Source organism: Rousettus aegyptiacus, unplaced genomic scaffold (genome assembly GCF_014176215.1).
Source record: "Rousettus aegyptiacus isolate mRouAeg1 unplaced genomic scaffold, mRouAeg1.p scaffold_m13_p_12, whole genome shotgun sequence".
Lineage (NCBI taxonomy): Eukaryota > Metazoa > Chordata > Mammalia > Chiroptera > Pteropodidae > Rousettus > Rousettus aegyptiacus.
The window spans coordinates 73983551-74006208 of NW_023416287.1; the positions used below are offsets into that span (position 1 = coordinate 73983551).

General features: G+C 43.7%; 1 protein-coding gene and 1 long non-coding RNA gene across 4 annotated transcripts in view; one reads left to right on the top strand and one right to left on the bottom strand.

The window, feature by feature from the left end:
• Positions 1–22658, top strand: part of SLC14A2 (solute carrier family 14 member 2) — a 318969-nt gene that overhangs the window by 152681 nt on the left and 143630 nt on the right. The gene's annotated exons all lie outside the window — the stretch shown is intronic.
• LOC107512340 lies at positions 395–10557 on the bottom strand. Its single transcript, XR_001597260.2, has 3 exons — positions 9733–10557; positions 3706–3825; positions 395–2047 (listed from the first exon to the last, which is right to left on the bottom strand). It is a non-coding gene; the product is annotated as an uncharacterized LOC107512340 (long non-coding RNA).

Below are 22658 nucleotides of genomic sequence, written 5' to 3' on the forward strand. Positions count from 1 at the left end.
CCAGCCAGTTCTGCCAGGACATCAAAACAGCATTCTGTGGCTAGGAATAGAGCCCAGGAATAACAATGGCTTAAATACAATAGGAGACTATTTCTCCCAACTTAAAAGAATTCAAAGGTAGGCAGTCCAGGGCTAATATGGTGGCGACACAATGCCTTCAGGACTCGGGATCTTTCCATCTTTCTGCTCTGCCAATTCTAGCATAGGAGTTCCATCTCCAAGGTCCCTTCATTCTCTGAGATGGTCACTGCAGCTCCAGTCCATCCCGGAAGCAGGAAGAAGTAGGCGTGGAAAGGACAAAATGATTCCTGTCAGCCGTTGATATCCCTCTGATATTTTTTTTTCCTGGAAGTCCTTAACTTGCATGGTACTTTATTGCCCTTCCTAACCTCAGAGGACTCTAGGAAATATCTTCTTTAATTCAATCAGCAATGTGCCTAGCCATTGCTAAGGAAGAAGGGGGAATGGCTTCTTGGTTAACAAACAGCAGTGACTGCCACAGCCACTGGTAACTCATCATGCGCCTATGAAGCTGGCTTCCTCTGGACATCATTTCCTGTCCACTAAGAAAGGGTATGGCGAGGTGGTGGTTTCCTCACTGGAGCCTCTCATCTTTGCTTTTCACCACTTCACATTTTGGTTAAACTTCTACATGGGACATTTATACTTGAAGCTCTTTCTGCTCATTTGCCTCCCACCACCCCAGGGAAAGAAAGGTCTGAATTGAGCTGTTAGTCTTTTTTTTTCCCCGCCATAGTTCTGGTTCTGCATTTGTGCTTTATACTCTCTACTCATGAGGAATTGCAACTTCTCTTTCACATTCATCAACTGTTAGAAACACCTAAATGTTAACTTTTTAATTAGCTCTTCTAAGAACCCCTCCCTGGCTTGTGGCAGCTTCATGTGAGACCACTTCCTCCTGTCCATTGCCAGTAGCATATCTTTCACGCAAAAAAATCAGGTACTTTTATTGAGAATGGGCCTTGGATCATCTGGTCCAATGATTTGCAACATTTTTTTTCAGATCACTTTCTTCAAGTGAAAACTTATGTGAAACCCCAAGATAATGTATAAAATGAATAAAATGGTGGAGTAGGATAGAGGAGCCCCAAATCTTTTCAGAACATAGTCTAAAAATGGGTTATCTCGAATCAAGACATTGTTGCCCCAAGACAAAATTGAATTGTCTCTGGTCATACAGCTCATAACAACAACAATAATAACCATATTAGTAACACTCATCCTCTGTATCGAGCACCAATCCGAGTGCTTTGCATAGATAAATTCAACCTTGCAATAACTCAAAGTCATTCATCTACTAAAGAGCAGAGTCAGGATTTGAGCTAGGTGCCCTGACTCCAGAGGCTGTGCTTGGAGCTAATATGCTATAAGCAGTAAATCACAGAGTCTGAATAAGAATCTAGTCTTCTGACTCTTAGGCCAAATTCTCTTTGAATTGCTTTATACTAGTTTATTAGTTGTAGATTCTGGGTTTCTCTTATCTTCACTTTCCTCTGGGCCTCATATCTATTTTTTTCACTATATGCATTAAGCATTTGATGAGGACTTGGCAAAATATCTGGGCTCAGTGAATAGGGTCCAATGGCCGCTCACACGAGGCTTTGATGGGGTCTGACTTGGCCTCAGAACTAAATAGAAACATCAAGCCACATCCTTGATCCTCTGAATGGAAAGCTGTGTTTCTATCTATTACGTCTACAGAAAGGAGAGCAACTCGGACAAATGTTCTGTGCACTCTCGCCTTTTCAGTGAACCCCTAGCAAGGCAGAAAGTGGGTGTACCTTGTCAGTGTCCTACACTTCTTTCCCTAGAGTGGTGGTGTCAGGATGTTTATCCAGGGACCAGGAAGGGAAGAGCTGAGCAACCACTTGTAAAGCCCAAGTTGGCCATGTTCGTCCTTTTACCTGTGCGATTGAATTCTGCAGAAGAAATCATTCACTCCCCAAGCTGGCGCTGTTGTGCATTCATGTTCCCACTCCCACGGCTGGCAGTCCTGCTTCGTGTCCGTAGTCACTCATCGTCAAGCCTGCCAGAAAATGAACAGACTGTTCCATGTTCCTCTCTCAGTAACCAACATCATCTCCCCATTTGAACAAACCAAAACTTTGGGGCCATCTCTGACTCCTCTTTCTACCCCACCATCAGTGACATGGTTACCTAGTCCCATTGTTTCTATTTCCTTCACGTTTCTCCAGTCTGTTCATTGCCCTCATTCTGTCTTGGCTTTAATTCGTTTCCAAGCTAACAACCTCAAAGCTCTTCTTGGCATAAAAGCACCAGAGCTTTCAAAAACAGAATCGGGTCATGTCACACACATATTGTTTCTTAAACATTTCTCTGTAAACTTTGGGATTAAGTCAACACTCTTAAAACAGAAAGCCAGGTCCTTGAATATCTGGCCACCATTTTCCTCCCAACTGCATCTTTTGTCCCTTGAATTGCATGTGCCAGCCACCCTCAAACCCTGGGCTTCCCAGAATACACCATGAGCTCCTCACATTGTGGGCCTTCACATGTGCCGCTTCCTCTGTCTATGCCCTCTCCATCCCCACCTCTAGATCGATATTTGTCAAATGCCTGTGAGTTTGGGTATAAGGGGATCAGGAAGAAATGAAAAACAGATAGAGAAAAGCGGGATAAAAGTGACAAAAGAAGAGAAGCCAGGAATGTGGACAGAGGTAGCAAGTTTGACCAAAGTAGAAAAAAGGATTAAAAAGCAGAGAGGTCTAAGGACATTGTCTCTAAGACCTTGGCAGCATGTTTCTATTTTAAACAAAGCTGAAGGGTACAAACTTCACTTGAATGACCGTAGAACTCAAAATGCCACCTAGTCACCTGGTGACTGACAGAACAGAGCAAGGAGTTGAAACACTGAGGACAGGTCAAGGAAGCAGTGATTAAAGGCAAGGCTGGGTCTCAGCTCCAACCTTAGGATTCCGTCGATGTGCATTTCTGCTGGGACAGAGACCAATTTGCCATCTTTCTGAAGCGAGTTATTTCTGCTTCTTCCATGGTCCTCTCCAGGACACCCAGGGAAAGACACACTCCTTAATAAGTTGTCTGCACCTCTTGAGAGACTTTGACCACATATGCATGATGATTCATAAGACATGACAATCAAATTCAGCACTGAACTGGTAGAGTAATTAATATCTTCACTGTGGCAGCTGAGAATCCAGGGAAAAGAGAGGAAAAACCATGCAGTGCCTGCATTTGAAATGAAACATCACTCTCCCAGAACCTGAGGAAGCTCCAGCTCACAAGTTTGACCAGCTTGCTGAGATCTTGAAAGCCACTCAAGGCACTGTAGCAACTGATAGGAGCAAAGGCTGAGTGAGGCTCCATGTGGCAACACCACTTTCCTGAAGGACAGTGCCTCATGCTCATGAACGTGATGATCTATTTCCAAACCAGACAGTTGAAGACAGGGATGAATAATAAGAGGCCATTCTCATCCCCAAGGTCACCCTGATCCCTAACAATAGCAGTAGGTGTGAGCAACCCCAAGTTTTCACACATATAATTTATTCAGTTATTGCAACCTTCTCTGAGGTTACAGGAGTATTACCCTTATATGAAAAGATGGAAACTTATAATGTTAAGTGACATTCCCAAGGTCACCGGTTTCGTGGCAGAGCCAGAATATAAACCCACCCTGAATATCAACAAAACCCATATCCTCACCTGGCTTTGGGCTTCTCCAGCAAAATCCTTTCCAATTTAATCAACATCGTTCTTGTAATTGCAGCAAGGCATTGGGCTGACAGTGAGCAGGTGAGATACACAGGAGAGTAGGCAGGGTCCCTAAAAAGAAAGGGGATTCAAAAGTAAGCCCCAGCACTGCCACAGTCCTGCCATGGACAGTCCTCACAAGTAGGGAGGACAGCAGAATCCCAGAGAAATTGGCCCCCTGACTCAGGAGCTTAAAAAAGATACCTTCACAATCTGGTAATATCCAGCCTTCGAACGCTGTCTGAACACTTTCTGTTAGAGAGGTTGGCTGTGAATATAATACCTGGAGAATTTCAGTGGGAGGAAAGAATCCTTTAGATATGCTTCAGGATCTCATTGAAAATGTTTCCTTCATAGACTTAGGAGGTCGCGTTTCTGGGAAAGGCACCAAAAGTAAAATAATAAGAAGGCTCTGGTTGCACCTTAGACACAGTGTGGAAGTGTATTCCTGGCCAAGGCCCAGAGACAAAGCTTTATACAGAAATCGTCAGATATAATCTATTTTATAACTATAAAGTGGTCTATCTATATATTGTATAGTGCAAGTTTTCTAAAAGGTTTAGCAGTCAAATAAATCAACAACAAAGAAAACCATTGCCCAAATACAGTTCTATATTTTACTATTGAAATCACCCCAAGGAGAATTCTGTGAAGCTGGAGGTTTGAGGTGAAGTTGCAGGGAACAGCTGGAGAAACCTCAGGACAGGGACATTGCCAGATGCTTGGAAATGGAGAGACTAAGAACAGGTTAGGAAAGGCAGTGAGAATCTGCCAGATGCCCAGAGCCAAGAGGCTTTATGTCTGGAGGTGACAGGAACAGCCCAACTGGGCGGTGTAGTTACTGCTTGCTATAAGTGCCATAAGTAATGCTGTAGATGAAATTGGCAGGAAATGTGTGAGGAGCTAACACTTTCTCTGTATCCTCACCTCTCCCTCCCATCACCATTCCTGCTTCAGGAGAGTCTAAAGTTAACCCTCCATCTCAGCTAAGTGTTCATCCCCGACTGCCTCCTAATTAGGCTCCTTCATTCTCACCTGGTTCTTCCCTTTTGATTAAATTCTTCCTTGACAAATACATCATCTTCCATTTTTAAAAGGAATTAAAAAAAGGAGAGAAGGAACTTTCCTTGGTCCTGCTTTCCCATCTCCCCAAACTAGCATTCCATCTCTACACTTTCCTTAATTGCCAGACTTTAAAGAAACACTTCCGTACTTACTGTCTTTCTTTCCTCAGCTCCATCTTCTTCAATACATCACAGTCTGCTTTCTGGTCCTGCAATTCCACTGAAACTTCTCTAACTGCCAGATGTGCCAGCTTGTCCTAAGCCTTTGGTCTCAGCAGCACTTGTCGCTGTGTAACCATTGCCTGAACCCAACATCTTAAAATATTCTCCTCCTTTGGCCTACATGACCCTATTCCCCTGGTCTCCCCTGAAGCCTTCTCAACCTTCTTCCCAGTCCCAAGACCTCCACCAGTACCATCGTAGTCCTCCATTGGGGAGAAGAGACCAGAATCATCTAACTCATGGGATGTTTTGGGGTCACACACTCTTTAGAAAATCTGACGGAAGTTTTAAAGACTTTCCTCCAAATATGATTTATATATACATATACATGCATATGCATATGCGTGTGTGTGTATGTATGTGTGTGTATATATATATGAACATGATCTCAGGACAGGCTCACGGAGTCCCTAAATCAAGATCCTCTGTCTCAGAGAATAGCCTCTTGTACAAAATGTAATTGTGATGTCATGTGGCTGTTCTTGTTACTTTTAAAACACATGTTTCTAGAGAGTTCTGGGCTTCCAGGGGTCCTACAATGGAGTAAAACCCTTTATCAGAAGGCAGGAGCCCAGCGTTCTCATCCCAGTGCTCACACCTTAAAGGCTTGACTAAGTCCCCTCTCTAAACCAAAGTTAGTTCCTCTGTAAAAACGGATATTATAATTTCCTCTCTGCCACACATGGTTGTTGTAAAGATCAAATAAGATCAGGAATTTGAAAACATTTTGCAAACTTCAAAGCACTACAGAATTGATCACTATTAAAAGCATTGATTAATATCCTTAGAGGCAAGTTTTAATCCTGTTTTGGGCACCGCCTTATGATTTGACCTGGGTTTGTTTTCCGGTTTGTAAACTGGAGATGATAATATCTATTCTAGCTAACTCAAAGAGCTGGTGTGAGTATCAAAAGAAATAATGAATGTGGCGGGACTTTGCAACTCAGCAAGACTGAGGGTCCTGCCATTTCTCGTCCTCTTCTTTGTCCCTCTCTGTGTGCATTAATTGAGCTCCATGAGCCCAACAGAGTGAGGCTGGATTCAAGAGTCCCATCATGCCCAGTGATGGAACATTTCTACGAAATAACTCTAGAATCAAATTAGACTCCAGTGAGTTGATCATGGATACTGTAATTATGAGAAGCAGCAAATAAGTTGATAATAATTGGCTACTTATTATTTTTAAAAGGGGGGCATAGAGAGAAAGAATATAGTGTGTGAAAAAGATTATCCTTTGTAGAAATAATCACTCCTCCTGGCAACTTGGCCTATATTTAAACCTACCCCAAGGGGCACTAGTGTCACTCTGGTATGCTGAGTCACCATAAAATATTTTCTACCCTGAAATCCGGGTTTTACTGTGATGAGTGAGTGTTCATAGCCTCTAGTAGGTACACACAGGTCTTCAATTCCCCAAGAAAGACCTTGGCCGCTGAAACCATTGTGCCTTTCTTGTTCCCAGCCCCTTCTTCTGTGTTCCACTGTGACTGTGACCAGCCGACAGTCAGGGTGGCAAGGGTCAGGGACAGATGCAGATAAAATAGCAAACTTAGATGTATCCATCCCTTCCTTTTCACAGGGTTCTATCTGGTTTCAGAAAGAGGTGGGGTTGCTATAGAGCTGTGGGAAGGAAGGGATTCGCTGTTATCTGGTGAAGACAAGCCAAGTTGCTGTCCTCAGATAACACAGCAAAAAGCATTTCTCAACAGTCACTAGGACCTGGAAGGGATGAAACTGACCCTCCATTGCAGAAGTGAAAAGGGACAAGTATCCCGGGCTCCACATGCAGGAGAAGAAAAAGGAAATGGAAGGGAAGCTAACATTTATTGAGCCAAGGATATTACCTACATTACTGCATTCAATCCACTCAGCATTATCCTCCAGCATATATTTATTGTCCCATTTTAGCAATAAGGAACCTTAGGGTCAGATAGGCTAAAAATTGCCCAAGATCACGCAGAGAGTAAGAAACAGAGGGACTCCAAACGCTAAGCTATTTCCACTCCGAAAAACTGGCTCATTAAAGCCACCAGAGGCCATTCCAAGTACTGGATATACCCAGAAGAAGACAAGTTATATCCTGTCCACAGACATTCCCCTAGATTAAAGACCTTTGATTATTATGTGATAAACACATACTACGATCTGAGACTTGGATCTGCCATTCACCAGCTTTGTAAACTTCACTAAGACCCTTAAACTTATCCATAAAATAAACATACCATCTTTCTGGGAAATATGTAAGTTGTTGTATAGTTCTAATGCAATGGTATTTGTGAAAATGCTTTTTTGTTTGTTTGTTTTATCATTGCCAGGTAGAAAAAAGTGGCATTGCCTTCATTCACAGGGCTGCTGGTGAATACCATGTCCCTGTCATAGATATAGAAGAGCAAGGGCTGTAGAGGTTCTAGGACATGGGACGGCATGGGATAATGATGAAGCAGAAGCCCAGAATGCATCTGAGGTCTGATAAGAGTTACATGGACACAGCAGAACTGGCAGTGATAGACATCCCTGCATTGGCTGCTTAACATCTTCCTAGGATAGGATGGGTCCCGGAGTCTTGGCTATAGCTAAGTCTCCCTGTGGTGAGTCAAGTGACCTCTGCCCTGGGGAAAGGAGATTCATAGGGGAGAAAGTTGGTAGGTCATTGCAGCTGGCTATAGCAAGAATATCATGAGGGAAAAGCTCCAACTCTGCTTTTTTTCTCTTATCTCTGGTTATGATGTCTTGGTTTTATTGCTCTAGAAAAAAGTATAAGCTATAAGATCGTGGAGGGAATGGATTCTATCTTCTATGTTATTGGATTTCCCATAGAACCTAGACAAACATGGAGCTCAAATAAGTGGTCCATAAAGGCAAGAAGGATGCTATGCCATATTTTCTTGAGTTCCCACAGCTAATTTTGCCCATAATGAACTTTTGGATCAGGCAGAAAGCCTTGGAGGGCTTATTAACAGTCAGATCCCCAAGTTTCACTCCTAGAGATTCAGATTCATGAGGCAAAGGTAGAGCAGAAATGTGCACTTAACAAATTCCCCACTTGTTCCACTGCAGGTGAGCCTGGGGAAAAAACTTTAAGGAAACTTCTGATAGACTATTGTTTCACTTACCATATTGTACTGACATGATCTGTCTATGGGTCTAACTTTCCCCACCAGACACTGTGGGTTTTGGCTGGGCTTGCCAGATATGGAAGCTGACCCATAAAACACATCCCCATTCTCATGGGAATAGTTTCATGTCTAGAGTTTGTGTTGTTGACAAGGGTCAGTGAATCCCCATATATCGTAAATATAGGCAACAACACTGAATCATGGGATGCTAGAGTGATGGAGCTGAAAAGTACCCGGATGCATTCTGCAGTATCCACAAAGCAAGGGCACAACTCTGGATCTCTGCAGTCACTCAGATCTGGGAGGCTATGCTCTGAGAAACATTTTATTAGAGCTTATCTAACCAATGCAGTACAGTGTGCCTTACAGTCACTTTGTAGGTGAGCAGACTGAGATCTAAAGAAGTTAACGGACACACTCAAGGTTCCACCATGAATCAGTGTCAAACTCAGAACTCAGACCCAGGTCTCTGGATTTCTTGAGTGGGACTTCCTTAAATACGCAAGATTCTGAGAAAGACCTGTATTTTGTTGTTTTTGTTTTGTTTTATTTAAGAATGATTAACAAAATATTCTCCTTCTTTAATGCCTAAATTTTTACTGCAGACACATTTATCACAAGAAGAAGGCATCATTTTAAAGTTCCCTGGATAGCTTTTACCAGGAACCTAGGCCACAGAAAGCCTTCCCCAGAGTTCTTTGAAATTCTAAGAAGGAAACAAAATTAGAGTCGATTAAATGTATAATTACTGTTGATTGTGGCAAGCATGCTTCTTTACGGTTATATTTATGATGCAGAGGTGTGATAATGTCTGTGACACATGATGGTGCTTTATATGTTTTTAGGATCCTGGGACCTTTGTTGCGACCTGGGATTATACTTATAGGCAGGTTTTATAGGATTGGGGGACGGGGCTGCGGTGGATTTTACAGAACAGACTCTACAAAAGGCATCACTATGTCAGGCACATTAACCAGTACGGAATCGTCCTATGCTCTGCACTCACTGAGGGACTTCCTTCCATAGTGCCACATCCCTTCCCAGCCAAACACCTAGCAAATCATAAGCATGTAACTAATTTCAGTGTCCTTCCCTTTTCTGTTCCTTCTGTTTCTTGTTGTTTCTTATAGTAACCCTCCTGTCTTAATGTTCTTCTGATTACTCAGGTATTCCTGCTAATATGCTAGGTTCCCTGTGAGTTGCATTCCTATTAGTCCTCAGCTTCATCTCCACTTTTTTCCCCATATGCAAAGTCCCGTACATTTTTTCTCGGCAACTCTAGTTAAAATGCTAAATTATGAACGTGGGCAGACCTCATCAGCAATGGATCCAATAAGAGAGACCATGCCCCTTCTTCCTTGCCCACCTGTGCTAATGATTTGAAAATAAATTTCTCCGATAGCTCACCTGCTGATCTGAGGCAGTGTAATCAGCCCCATGTATTCAGAGTAATTTTCTCTGTCAAAGACCCTTCTCTCACGATGCTCCCCACACCACTGGGAAGTGGGTAACACAGAGAGGACTGTGTCTGTTTTATGGGGTTCTGAAGCTAAAGGTCGAGGATCAAGTCGACTTACCCAAAGTTAGTAATAGAACTCCTCCTTGAAAGCCACAGCTTCCTGTGTCCTGGTCTAAGGGTGTTTAGTGTTTATTTCTCTCCGATCACACTCTTGCTGTAGCTAAATTGTACTCACAGGTTGGCTGATGTGTCCTCAGTGGGATAGAAGGCAAGGAGGAGGGAATCTTTGTTTTTATGTCCTGGAATGTTCCAGTGGTTCCAGCTGTGGCTACAGTTCATGACTGCAGGGATTTTTTGCTTGTTTATTTTCTTTTGAAAGATTCTATCTCAATTCCAGCAAACTTTCCAGCAAACAGTACTTTGAGGCAGCTGGGGAAGGGAGGGCTGTTCCTTCCCTGTCATATGTCCTTAAAATAACACAACAGGAGAGGCAAGCCCTCAGGGTCCCCTCGAGGTACCAAGGATAGCATAATGAATTGGCTAATCATAAACTATTCACTCCTGAGTTCTAAGCGATATGGTAATGAATTGCCAACGAGCCATTCGCCAGACTGCAGCCATATGGTGAGGGATGGGACCCTGGCACATTGTAGCCATACTGCGGGTTCGTCTGCGTAATTGTTCCCATCCAGGACCTTCCCATCTCTATGGCTGCTAATTAACATCCTGTTTAAGCTGCCGTTGTCAAAACTAATCATTTGTTTGTTTTATGTAGATAGGTCTTTCTCTTATCTGGTTAGTAATGGTGACCATTAAGAAATAAAAATGTGTTTGAGTTCACATAAAAATATTTGAGTTTCACATCTTGCATTACCCAGTGGGTGGGTGCCCAGGCTTAGCAGCACTGGCCTATGGTAACAACTCGATCCAGGAGCTTATTAAACCCAACAAATTATCATCTTTCCCTTCAGAAACACAAATGAGGATTCAGTTCATTAATTTCTCCATTGTTCTTCCTGTCTGTGGACATTAGTCTGGTTGGATCTTAAACTATAAAATGTGGATTTTATTAGAATAATGATGATAATAAAAATAATTGGAAGGAGATTTCATTTATCAGAAAAAGCACCCTTTCAAACACACACCTCCTGTTGGCTCAAGGAGATGGTAAAAGTTTGGAAAAAAAACGACGTCGGTTTCCTTTCTGCTCCTCTGCTATTTCCCGCCCCTTTCACTGGTTTCCTTAGTTGTTACCCAATTGAGGCTAGAAAGAGAGTTTGGAAAAAAGCAAAACAAAGCTACTCTGGAAGGAGGAAGAGATGAGGACCTGTAAACAGTAAAGCCAATTAGAAAGGAATAATTTTATTAAGGATTTAGGAGGATGGCCAGGTGGGAGCAGCTATGACTCTGTATGCTGCTTGCACACTCCAGGGCGTGCCCTGGACCCCCACGCAAAGGCACAACAGGGGGATCGACCCTTTGTTTCCTCACACACATCCTCTGACAGCCTTTTCCCACTAACTGGTACCCTTCTATAATAGTGTTGAAGAATACGAGGAAATGGAGGCAAAGAGGAAAGAAAATGGAGATGAGGACGCCCACAGGGTGATATTCCCCGAGACTGCTCCTGGGCCCCCTCGCTTCCTATGGGATGCAGTGGGAACAATTGCTCCGTCTCACGACTTCCTGATTTTCCCCTGCATCCACATACCGCATCCTAGAAACAGCCGATGTGTTAATTGCAAGGTCAAGGCGGTGTCTTACGTGGCATCTGGGACCTGGTACAATGCAAACAGATTTCCATATGTTGTCCCTTCCAGGAGCCCTCGGCCCCAAGCACCCACACCACGTGAGAATGCGGCTTCTCTGGAGATGCCGACGTTTTAATTGGAAGCATCTGTTGCCTTTTCCAGTATTTTTGGCCGGGTTTGGTTTGTTCGTATGAGCCCATGTTTGTGTACAGACCCGCTTACGTGTTTCACAGGAGGTGGGACACAAAGCCTAGCTTTGCCTCCTCTCTCATTTTCTTCTCTAAGAGCCAACCAGGATATGTGGCAGGGCCACTTGCCTTTACCCCACTCTTTTTTTCTGCTGGGTTTCTTTCAGTAGAATTGACAGTAGAAAGGGCCAAGCTGAGAACAGAAAATCACCTTCCTAGGAAAATAGAATTTTGGGGGAGAAACACCCACCCCCTCCCACTCCCAGCAAAGGAAGGTCTTCCAATGGGGCCCAGACAGTGGCGGAATTTCTACCCCCACCTGACCCAGCCAGGTACTCCTCCCAACTCTGACTCACACGCTAGCTGAGGCCGCTACGGTCCTCAAGTCTCCCACAAGCCTTGCTCCCACCAGCCTCTGATACCCTGCCCTTCACTTCTCCTCACTTCGAAAACCCACCTGTCTTCTCTCCACTAAAACCACAATTGCCTCCACATAGCCTTCCTACCACTGCCAAACTGACCCGATCATACTCCTAGCAGTGCTACTGTCAGTCGCTAATCAGTGTGTACTGTGTTTCTGCAGTATTCCAAGCTGCAGTGAGTTAAATAATGCTATGAAGATCAAGGTTTAAAAAGAGAAAAAGATATTTACCAGAAAGCCAAGATAAGACTGTTACTGCATTTCAGGGTGTTGAGGGAAGGGAAAAAGAATGAGAATGGAAAAGTTAAGACTTGGAAGGCCAGGTCGCCTTGTGTTGGCAATCCACTGTTTTAAAGACCATGAATGACCCTACATTCTGTGGGTCCTCACCCCTGCCTCCTTGGGTTGTTCTCAAAGGAATTGTTGAGGCCCAAAGCCTTTGAACAGTTCCATTGAGATAAATTTTCTTTGTAGATCTGTCTGACTTGGGGACCCACGCAGTTGCTTCTCCTGGAACACAGAGCATTGTGAGTCATGGGCTGGGGCTCTGCTGAACAAAAAAATGAGCGACATTCCCTCAATGTCAGAACGAGGGGAGGCCATAGAGGATTAGATCTGTCCTCCACTTAACAGAGAGGTAACGTAAAGCCTGTGAGGTGAGATTGTTCAAAATCCCACAGCTAATTAGGGCAGAGCTGAGCCCAGAGCATTTCTCCCTCACCTCCTTGCTATACTTCCTAGGTTTCCACCTCATTCCTGCCTTTGATGGGTGACTTCAGTGACACTTAACCTCTCTGAGCCCCAGGGTTCTTTTCTGTAAAATTGGGGAGCATGGAAGAGAACATTTTGAGGGCTTCTTATAGAATGTCAAGTATTGATTACAATTATTCTCACCTTTAAACCTGACACAGTTCTGCATTATAAAGTAGTCAATAAAATTCCCATGTTATCAGGGAGAAAAATAAGTCTCTGTGAAATTAAGTGAACTCCTGAAGATCATGAAGATCAGAGAGTTAGAATCTGAATCTTGATTCCAGTGGTTTACCCAATGCACCTAGCTGTACTTAGAAGAAAATGAGAAAGAGCATGGAACTAAGGACCAAGCCCACCAACACTCCCAGGCCCCTTCATGCTGCTCCTGCCAGTGGAGACAGGGAGCTGCCACCTGCCCCCAGGCCCTGCTGCCAATGGTGTACAGAGCAGGTTGCCATGCCCGTAGTGTAGCCTGGCCCATTCTTTCACGGACTATCACAATATCACATTTCCTTTTGCCTGCTAGTCAGGGTCCTGCCTGTAGAAAGGGACCCAGACCAGTGCTCCAACCAGCTGCAGAATGAAGATGCTTTCAGCTACCATCCACATACTCAGGTGTCTGCCCCACCAAGAGAAAGGCATCAAGATACCCCAGATCACTCTCAGAACAGCCAGAGGATACCCCAAAGTCAAAGGAGAAAATTATTTACAGAGACGACACCTCACTAGCTCATTCTCATTTTCTTAGACCTGCACAGCAGCCAGCCTTTCTGCTGGCATTTGCAAAGGCCATTCCCCCCATTTTGAATTCAGGACACTTCTCCACCAGCCCATTTTCAGAGCTAGCTGCACTGTCAGACATTTCTTTGGATACACGCTCACTCATACACATACACACTGAGTCCTGTTACTTTTAATAAGACTTCTTTTTCCCCGCTTCTCTCCTCGAAATCCAATAGAGTTTTCTGCAGGGTAGAGGCAAGAAGAGAGCCACCCATGCCATTTGATTTTATAGACAGCAGAAAGGTCCCTATTCCTAGCTCATGTATTAACTCCCCTTTAATCATTTACTGGGTCACTCCCAGCATTACTTGGCCAGTTTGGCACTTGACACATCCTTGGCACTTGTTCATATCCAACGTAGCACTTTATAATATGTAGCTTTATGTTTTTGTTCAACTGTTTACTGTGTGAGGAACCTTTCTCAACTAGGATGTAGCACCTATGGGGCAGGAACTGTATTGGGGGCAGCAGATCTCTGAAATTCTAGGAGTTATATAGCAATTTAAAAACTCCTTTCAGATGCTCATATGTCACTCATAGCAGTGGATTCTTTCAGTGTACTTTTTCCCTGGAAGACCCAACTCTTACCCCTCTTTTAAGGCCCACTTCAAGTATTTTCTTTACAATGTCCCTGGTCCCATGCCCCATTCTCAGTGGGATCAATAACCCTCTTCATGTGTTTGCTCTCATGGTCCTTTATACACCTCTTTATTATTGCCTGATCATAATGGTTCATATTTATCTGTTAAATAACTAGATGTCGCTCCATCCAAAAGGTGAGTACCAGGTAGGTAAATATCAAAACTAGGAAGAGCTTCTAGGACAGTCTGGCATTTCAGGTATATGTGCATAAGAAGAAGGAAGTTGGAACTAGGTGAGAAAGAAAGAGAAGACTAATCTAAGTATCCCAAATTCTTCCAGTAGAAATTCTCCTATTTGTGTCAAGTCCTGCCCCCTGGAAGGATCTCTCAGAAAAAGCACTGCTTTGGAGAAAGAGCACAGATTTCAAGGGGTGTGACACTGTCACACAGGGGTCAGACCTCTGTCTGTTTACCAGAGGGTTCAGTTTGGTTGAGGAAGCACCAATGCAGGAAATTCCCAGGGGACACACAGCAGTTAAAGACAGGTGGGCTGTGGCATCAAGGCACTGAGTCATCAGCTTGCTCATAGGAAGAGAGAGGTTAAAAGGGGTGGGGAGGGCTCTCAATGCTGAGGGGAAGAGCTAAGCAAGAACTCGGCCAAGCAGACTAAACTTTGAGACTCTGTTCCAACTCCAAAGAGGAATTAGGAGGCTGGGTAGGTATACCGCGCAGGAGTCCAGTAGCATGTAAGGAGCACATTTCAGGGGAAAGAGAAATGCTTACAGACTGTGTACCTGGCCTGTGGTAAATCCCTGGGCACCAGACTAATCCCAGGCCCTGTCAGATAATGAAGGTAAGGGTCCCATATAAGTTCTTATCCTCATCAGGTATAGCTGAGGAATTGGGGTGAACTGGATCAGCATGGAGGGAGTAGGGAAGAGGGAGCAAAGCCAGGTGGGGAGATTCACTAGCCAGGAGGAAGGGTCCTTTCTTATTTTATACCCTCCCCATCGAGCAAACTGCCTGATCCATACCAAACAGTCAAGAGAAATTTGTTGGAGAGCATTTTAGGAGTAAGAGAGGTTTCCAGACACCTTTCCATCATTTTGGCAGGTAACTCCCAGTTTTCCTGGCCAGACCCTGCTTACTGGAACCCTTCGTCCAGTGCCACGAAGAAAATGCAATTCCCCCTCTGCACTATTGCTCATTACCAAGAAAAATGACGGCTTGATAGTCTTCCAGCAAGAGTGAACAATCTATTTCATTTGGAAGTTTGGTAATTGATTAGGGTAATAGATTTTCTTCAGGGCAACCCCTCTGGGAGAGTCTGGCTCGGGTACAAGATTTACATACATCAGGCTCACTCTGCCTTCAAAATTTGTCTCAGAGGATGAGATCACAAGGCCATTATTGGAGTGAGTGCTGGGCTGGAAGAGTGGGGAGGCTGAGTGGAATTCCCAGACATCATTTCTCAACACTGAAGACTGTGTCTAGTTCAGAATGCTTTCAAGTACTTTTCTGACAGTGACTTTGGGTAAATCCATTGCCAAGGGTCAGTGTACTCTGGGCTGTGATCAGAGCATGTGCTTCTTTGAAGGTCTCTGCTGACCAATCTTCAGCATAGATAAGCCCTGGAAACTTACCATTAGCCTGCGTGGTGCGCAGTTGGAGGGGTGCTCAATAATGGCTACACTATTTATTCTATGGCTGCACCGCAGCCTCAGTGAAGTGATATCCTGAGAATGTACAGTACGTCCTCACTTAACATTATCAACAGGTTCTATGACTTTAAGCAGGATGATGTCTAACAAAACCAATTTTACCATAGGCAAATTGATATAAACAAGAGTTAATTTCCTACATTATCTCATCAACATTTTAACAAAGCAACGTTGAACAAAATGATGTTATTCAAGGATCTACTGAGACCATTGTAGAGGTTAGCAGCCCAGCTCTTAGCAAATAGATATTCTCTTATCACACACATCATCTGAGGCATGTCCCGATCTTATATATCACTTCCCCCAACCTTCACTTCTAACTCTCTCTGTGTGTCTTTAGGTCCAAACCTGCGCTAGGAAAAACTTTCAAACCTGGCATTTACCACCAAATGTAAACATAAATCATTATGTTCTCTTTCTCAAAGGAATCTTCGCTTTAAGCCTTATTACAAACTCTCTGATTTAAAAATTTCCAGCATCATTGCATTGATAAAATGGAAGGGCATAGGGAGGGTGTATACCACAGACAAAGCACAGTTTATGATACCATTGTGTAACGATACTGCCTTTCTTTGAGTCACAATACCATTCTCTAAATCAGTTAGGGCCTATAGCGTTCATATCCAAAGTTGACTGTGATACATTTCATTATAATCACAGCAGTTTGAGTTTAGCCCCAAATACAAAGGTTGACGAGTAAAAGTGTTTGGATCTTACCTGCATATATGTAAAGAATTGATGGATACCTTGGGCCTATATTGCCTAGGCCCAGATGTCTAACCATTCTCTATAAGAGTCAGGTCTGCACAGTTAGGGCCGTGTCCCTACAAATAGCAGGGACACAAAGGCATATCTCTGGGGTAGTCTGAAAAAAAACGAGATATTCATCTAGTCTGTGCCATACTCACTGTACCTATTCAGACTCGTGATACGAGAAGTTTCTCCCTTGACCAGCTAAGGATGAACTCAATTTCCATGGGGACCCCACAGACTAAGAGAACCCGTCTGCTCCCCTCTCTGCCTAGCATACACAGAGGTCTGCCTGGAATGGTGAAAAACTGTGACCCTTTGTGTCCCTTCTTGGGTACACATCCTGCCCCTTCTACCCTATGGCAAGTAGTTTCATCTCCAGAACTAGAAAGTTGAATCTAATCAAACTAATAGTATCAGCCACAGGTGGAAAAGAACAATTTTCCCCAAGGATGATACCATGGCGGTAAATATCTACATTGATAAAATGTAAATGTGGCCTTGAAGATGAACTTGCCATGTTAGATAAGTGCTATAGGTGCCTTAGGGGAGAGTCCTAAGGTGGACAGACCTATATCACTTGTTGAGCAAATGATGATATTAGAAAGTATACTGGTCAATCAGTGAGTATATTTCACATCTACACAAGGCTGGATTCTATGAGAGATACAAAGATGAATAAAGCCCAACCCATGCCCTCAAGAGTTAGGTGGGAACCTACCCATAAAATAACTATTGCTTACATGGCACTAAGGTGGCTACTGATATATCCATTAATAGCCACTAAAATGTTAATTGATACATTCATAAATGGATTTGTTCTATTCATTATGGCTACCTTCTTCCCACTGTTCCCCAATTTATCAAAAATATACATTTAAGCACCAGATTCAGTGATTCTCTTGAAACCTAATAAGAAAACATTAAGAATCCTATTAAGCATCATGACAACTTTCTCCCAGGATACGCTGAGGGGGACATGTCACCCAAACAGGATTAGCGCTCCATCCATAGGCATGTTCAAGTACCCCGTGAGGTGTGCCCAACACCATAACAGTGTCTGGGACGCAGTAATTTGTCAATAAATATTTGTTCGATGAATGAATGATTGATTAAAAATGGAAGAGTTTTCAATTGATCTTAATACAACTACAGATTCTGAATATTATGATTTTAGTATAACTACCTTGTCATACTAACTGTGGCATCACTGAGTTCAAGTCAATTTTAAGGAGCAATTACGGAGAGTATAGACAGAGTGTAAGTTTGATATCCACAGACCTGGGCATTAAACCTTAGTAATACTAACTAGCCAGGTTGATCTCAGGCGGGGTCCTTAATTTTTCTGAGCCTCTGTTTAGTTATGAAGTAGCCTGGGAAATGGAGTGCAGAGGATGAGACGAAGCAGAAACGTCCCAGTCGATACTCGGGCGCCCTCCACGGCTTACCCTGCATTGATGGCAGACACATGGGGCCGCGAAGGCAGGCCTGGGCAAAGCTACAAGTGGGGGAGGTCATGGGGGTTGAAAAACTGCACATAACAGGAAACGAGACCCAGAAAAAGCAGGACTAAGACAGACTGTTCTTGTAAATGAAGCAGGGATGCTCTGCATTCCTCTCCTCTAAGGTAATCTGAGGATGAGCGGCCTCGCCCACCCGAACCACCCTGGTAACCATACAAATTCCTCATTGTCAAAATTCAAAGCCGATACACAGTGTGAAATCTTAATATTAATAAGCAATTGAGTGAATTATTGGTATTTTCTCCTAAATGCCCTTTCTGAAGATTCTCTTTATGAAACATTTGGACTTTTGGGACACAGGAGATCTGCTATTCCGAGTATAAGTTTGTGTTGGTACTGGGGTCAGAGCAGAGAATATTAAATTAATCTCATCCAGATGCATTGAATTTCCATTTTCTTCTTTGTTTCCTTTTCCTCTCACCACTCGTTCTTTCCTTCCTTTCTTCCTCTTCTCAGCCAAAAGTCAGGCAACATTTAAAAATGAAAAGGTCACTAGAGCAATACTTTAGAAACCTTGGTTTTTCTCCTAAATTTGCCAACTAAAATAAGTGTGAACCTGGTGAGATCACTTATTTCTCTAGCCCTCAGCATTCTCATTTGTTAATGAAGGGTCTGAACAGATCAGTGATTTTCAAATGTTGCCTTAGGGAGCAGAATGGGGAGAGAAAAATCAGAAAAGGGATTTCCAAACTTCTATTTTCCTCAATCGAGGAAACTCATTTCTTATCTCTTTTGCATGAGAGAGTAGGCTCCATAATAGTTCATTTCAGAAAAACAAATTGTTTCCTTTGCTTTTAAACACTAAATATTAGAAACCTATGGGGCTAGCTAACTAAACTTTAAGGTCCTTTCCCACTCTGGGGTTGTAGGTTTCTACTGTTTATTGAGTTTCTATCACGTGAGAAAACCTTTGTGCTCAATACTGCAGAGTAAAAAGAGGATACATGTAAGACAGAGTCCAGGACTCCGAGGGGATCACACAGCTCTAAGAGGAACCAGGGAGGTGAAATTCATGTTGAGGGCACTGAGGGGCACAGTGCTCTGGGAAAGAAGAGATCGGGGTGGGGGGGGGGCTGTAGTGAACAGAGTCAAGACTTGGAGATGGGTGTATCTAGAAGAGAAGAGAGAGCACATTGCAGACAGGGAGAGCTGAACTTTCTCTCTTCTGTCCTCACTGCATGCCATTATGAGCTGGCACAGGGACACAGAGGTCAGCAAGACAGGCAGGGTTCCTGCTCCCCTGGAACTTGCCGTTTGAGGAGATGTGGGCAGCTCACCACCAGATACTGTGGGCTCAGGGACTAGCTCCATTTGGTGGGCTTGAGGGTGACGACAGAACTTTTCCCACGAATTCATCTGACTCTAGTTAGGTTGGGGCAGGCCGCCTGAGTCAGCAGCAGGGCAGACGAAATGACCTCCCAAAGTAACTTCTCATGAGACATGGCCCTGGTTGATTCGGTTTGGCTGGGATTCCGAGACATTCCAATATCTGCCCAGAGGACAGGCCCTCGCCCCAGCCAGACTGACCTCAGCCTTGCCTCTCCCAATAGATAATTACGCCTTCAGGTCTCCAAAGTGGCCCCCATGTGGGAGACCCTTGGAAGTGACATGCCGTTTTCTGATGGGAATTAAAGTGTCTGGAGTAGCCAAAAGGCTTCTCAGCAGGAAAGTTTGTTATTCTTTTAATTGCGGCATTAAACCTCGGGCTAGCATTACATGTGGTGCTGTCCAACTTGCCGAATGAGCTTCTGACAGGCTTTATCATGGCCAGGGCCAGTCTGACCCAGAGGTGAGGGCAGCCACCAGTTCTTGGCTAGAAGTTGTAAATCCTGGAACTCGAGGAACTCCATACCCGGACCTCCCCTCCCAGAGCTTTCTTGCCTTTTGACTAATGCCTGACATTCTACCTTTGGGATTTGGGGCATTCTAATGAAGACTTTAATCCCTCTTTTCCCTGGGAGAGAATATTAAGGTTCATAGGGGTGCAAAAAAATGGAAGCTCACATGTTACAGAGACAACTTAGAAAACAAGCAGCTTGCTCAACAGGACAGCTGCTATAAGGGTAATGTGCTTCATTGAAACTGTTGTAGAACATCACTGAACTGGAATGTCTAAATTAATACTGTAATCTTAATTTCGTAACTTTCAATTAGATTTCATAACTCTAAAATAATAATCAATAATAATAATAAATAGAACTTCTAGATTCAATCTGCTTTCTACTCTATCATATAGAATAAGAAATAAGATGCATAATATATTTTTCCAATTGCAACCCCATGCTTTAAAAGAGCTGTTACCTGCCAAACATAGATCACAGCTCTGGTTTATTATAGCATTTCTGAGACATCTTTAAGATACTCTGTCTTGTTTCCATAGCTGATACAGATTGGATTTTGTTCACCATGTGCTACATACTTTAGCTTTCATACTTTATTAAATACTGTGATTTTTTTAAAAAAAATAGATAATAATTATTTTAAAAAGTTATACATCCATTGTTTGCATGTACTCCAGCATAACTCCTCTGTGATAGCATATGTTTCTGGTCATTTGTTCATTTATTCGATCTATTTAGCAACCAGATCTAGACTTCAGGATTATCAGTGGGAAAAAGAGATCCCAGCCCCCTTTGACAGTCTAGTGATGAAACAGACATATTAGTAAGTAAAACAGCACTGCAACTGCTGGGACCCAGCAGTGACAGAAAGAACCCGGAGGAAAGGACTGTAACTTCGCGGGGACCCAGGGAGGGCTTCACAGAGGAGGGGTTCCCGTTGATGTCCTCTGCATTCAGCCACTGAAGACCAGGGTTTAAGACATTATGACCAGAGCTCTCCTTCCTTTGCATTTTCACAAAAAGATGGAAAGTCTAGGGAACTAGAGTTGAAACTTTTTTCTAGTCCTTTTCTTACAGGAAAAGAACAGGTAGATCTGAGGCTTTTGGACACCTCTTCGATAGAGTGCCACCTTAGCTCCTTCTCCCTGGGAGCAAAGCAAAGGGCAGGCAAGCTGGTTTGCACAGGTGTCAGAGAAACGAGATGTGTCCACCGTGCTTCTGGCAAGCTAAGAGCCCCCAGCTGGCAGGGGGCCAGCCCAGTGGCATGTAAGCAGTCTAATACCCAATCTAAATGCAAACGTTTGGGGCCCGTTTGGGGAATCAATTAACAAAAGCATATACATCCATTTACAAAATAGCAGTGTGCTAGAGTATCCCCACATCGTAATTGGAAACTAAAATAATACCAGGAGGAATAATCGTTAAAAACTCTTCTCCAAAAAGCCAAGAATAATATTAAGAAAATAAAAAATGTCGCCCATCTGCAGAGTTATATCCTTAGGGAGGCACCGCAGAACACACTAACAAGCAACTGAATCCATGTATAAATGAACTGAAATCCACAAAGGTGAGGAAAGGAGAGGTGGGGCACGAACTAAAAAAAATCTCCCTTGCAGATTAGCTCTGCTGAACCAGGCACAGTTCCATTTGATCGCTTCTTGTAGGAGATGGAATGCTCGGAGGCCGGGCATGACCCTCAGGGGAAATTATTTGCCCATTCAGTGTTAGTTCTGATCTTGGATCACCCTCTCTCACTTCCACACCCCCATGCCCACACGTGAGCATGTGCCAATACACACACACACGCGCGCGCGCGCGCGCACACCTCACTCATCCCCCGGGGGAATCTCAGACACATCATTCGCTGTTAGCTACTAGCTGAGGAAGAGTCCCTGGCAGAGAACTAATTGGGATGAGGGAACAGGGTGAAGACAAAAAAAGGTGACGAATTTATAAACCGCAACCTGAGCACTTGGCATTCAAAAAGGTGCTGAGCCAAGTATCTTCTGGCTAATGACTCTGAGAAATTAATCTAAAGGTTCTGAGAAACCCCGCCATGCCCTTGCTTCAGGACCTGCAGCTGCGAGAACACTTTGGGTTCCACTCTAAGGTGAGGTCTCTGAGTGAAGCCAGAGGTGGGTGGAGTCCTGAGCTGGGAACTGACAGGCCGCTGCCACCAGGCACTTGGCAGTGGCATTGAGCTGCTCGCCTAGCTCCTCTGGGCTTTGGCAGACATTTGCATATGTGAATAAAAGCTACTACTACCTTCACACACTGAAAAACACACTCTGTGGACCAGCGGACATGGCTTGTACATATCACTTCGTTTACGTTCCCTGCGGGTGGGAACCATATCTGATAATGTCCATGGAGACGAATGATTCTTTAACAGTAATCTTGGAATGAACCATTCAACCCTGCTGGACTCTGCTTGGCATTACTTCCCCCATTGGTGTGAATAATCCAGACATGGTCATTGGAGAAGCAAAGCCCATCACCAGATAGGCGTTGAGTCCCTGGGTGTAAAGCTCAAACTAAATCTCGACACTCTCTTCAAAAATATGAGCAGACTACACACAATTGTTAACAGATGGTGACAGAGAACTAGGGTGATAGGTCCATGCCTTACACTGCTTGTATCCCCCACAGTGCCGGCACAGTGCTTTTACTCGGTACTCAGTACTCCGTTAACGTTTTTTGAATGACTGATTAAATGTATTTAAAAATGCACT